We start from the raw sequence: 2,744 nt of genomic DNA on the forward strand, positions 1-2,744 counted from the left end.
GGTGTTCGTTCGTCTTTCATGAGGCCATTATTGACCGATGGGTTCAAATATGATTTAAGAGTATTGGCTAATTTTCCTTCGTTGAAAGTTACGTCAGTTACTATGTATGTGGGGAATGGAATTTCAAACTTTTAGTCAGTATTATTCGTTTCAATATGTTCAATACGTTTCAATATGAGTCGATATTTTTTTTCCTGAAGCGTCAATTTCCTTTGGTACTATCCATACCAGAGAGTTTCAACTTCAGCTTTCAGGGAAATAGGATATGGGAAATATGCCGAATATATTGGCCTTTCGGTTGTAGTTCTAATTTCACCTTTTACAATGGTTGTGAATGTAAGCTTCTAGTTTGGGTCAGCAAATAAGGTTGAGTATTGTCTTATTAAATTTTCGATATGAAGTTTTTCTTGTTCAGTCATGTGTTCTGTTCTGATGCCAATATTATTTAAGGAATTTGCAGATTGTTAATTTTATTTTAGACTACTTCTTGTAGTGGGTAGCGGTAGAGGTGGCGTGATGTATTTGCCATTCCTGAGCATTTTTAAGCTTAGTAAAGTAGCCTGTATAGCAAAATATTTATTCTGTTAACTTATATACATATATTGTTTGCTTAGATACATTTCCTTTGTTCTAAGATAAGGTGGTTGTGGTATTCAAACTCAAGGTTGTTTTGATACGCTCTGTTTATACCATAAGGAATACGTTCCTTAACTTGAGCAAAGTTTTGAACTCAGTCCGTCGATTAAGTATTTGTTTAATTGCCCAGATGTTAAATTTATCAAAATCTGTGGTTCATAACATTGCACATGCGCAAGGTGTGCGCGAAGATGGTCCCAAAGGTGCTCACTGACCAGAAATTGCGGCGAGTGGAAGTGTGCCAAGAAAATTTGAACATTTTTTGAATAACGTAATCACAGGTGACGAGTCATGATCCCGAGACAAAGAGGCAATCTTCCTTTTCCTTTGAGATGACAGAGAGGATCCAAGCAGCATGCACTTGGAAGTTTTTAAAAAATTGTCTCGATTGGTTCAATAAATCCTCTCCTATTACTTTGCGGACAAACTCTGTATAATCTTGCTAGACATTTCATAATTAAATAGACTGTAATTTTCTTTTACATTTCATATATTTCTTTATAATTCTCGGAAATTATAAATAATTGTGTTGTTAATACGAAAATTGTCGCAGATTGTTAAGAAGTCATGATGGTCCTAAACTCACTTGAACTGAAAATTTGGGGATACATGGATGGCCCATTCACATAAAACTTTCTTAATTTTTGTTTTATAATTCATATTTTAATAAAGAAACGAAGAAAGTAAAGGTTAAGTCAGAATGAATGCTTCGCTTTCAGTGTTTCTTCCTAATAAAAATGGCGATTGTTGCTTGGTAAAGATGAGAGTTCCTCAATATTTTGCTTCGCATTGCTGCGTTTCTATGTTAATAAGCCATATTCCTCTAAATATATGTAAATCGTTTGAATGAATTCAAATGTTAATTAAATTCTCCGTAAACTTCACAAATTTCAAAATATAGCGAATTTTTTCATTGTTTTCACTCATTTTTGAAAAGCTGTTACTTTTTTAAAATTTTCCGAATTTAAATGAAGCTTAAAATCTCACTTTTCCAATACTATATGGTATGACACAATGTGATTGGTAGCATTGGAGATATACGACTGCAACGGCGGCTATTGTCAGTATACGAAAAGCCTTTTTACTACCCAATATTTGCTTTTAATTCTATACATTTTAAAAATATATTTTGTATTGTCAATAACAAATTTTTAAGTAAATTGGAAAATATTTCAATTATAAAGCTATAAATGTTTTTATAGCTGTCCTGCATTAGATGACGTAATTCCAAATATTAAGAGATCTTGATGATATACAATAAATGTACTGAAAAATGCTGAACAGAATCGCAGTAGTAAAAGTGGGGGTGGCACCGCCTGTTATTAAGTTAAGTGAGCGTATTGAAGAGAGCACTAAAGCTATCCAACTTGAAGAGAATTAGTCTGGAAATCCAATAAAAGCGCCATAACATGCTAAGGAAAGAAGCATTAAGTAGCCAAGGGGCTTTACAGGAATTGTTGTAAAAATAATACAATGGACGCAAACCGCCCACCTCGGGAATACTCGGGTGACTTTCCTTTAAGCCAAAATTAGTGCTCAACATTATTCTGTCATTGGTATGTTGCATTATGAAAACGGACGAAAAAACAATTTTAATTATATATACGAGTATATAGCCTTCTTAAGCCCTCAAATACCGAATATGTGAACTACAGCCAACTTTTACTTTACCATACTAATACTACCCATGTTTATTTTCGTGCAATAACACGTAGAAATATAATTACAACCCTGCTTTAGCTGTCCTTTTACATGAAGACATATTACGCCGTTAAATTGTTGAGGAAGGTAAGTATTAAATCTTCTTGTAAGTATTAAATAGACTTTATAATTTCCATCTAAAATATAAATATTTGTTACAGTTTTCTGTTAAGAATGAATACAGAATGTGCGCCAATTCACAATAGTCATGCACAATAATCTTCTTCTTCTTCTTGATTGGCGTAGTCACCGCTTACGCGATTATAGCCGAGTTAACAATAGCGCGCCAGTCCTTTCTTCTTTTCGATACGTGCCGCCAATTAGATATTCCAAGTGAAGACAGGTCCTTCTCCGCTTGGTCCTTCCAACGGAGTGGAGGTCTTCCTCTTCCTCTGCTTCCCCCGGCG

The sequence above is a fragment of the Bactrocera latifrons genome, unplaced genomic scaffold (genome assembly GCF_001853355.1).
Source record: "Bactrocera latifrons isolate USDA-ARS-PBARC rearing strain unplaced genomic scaffold, ASM185335v1 scaffold_453, whole genome shotgun sequence".
Lineage (NCBI taxonomy): Eukaryota > Metazoa > Arthropoda > Insecta > Diptera > Tephritidae > Bactrocera > Bactrocera latifrons.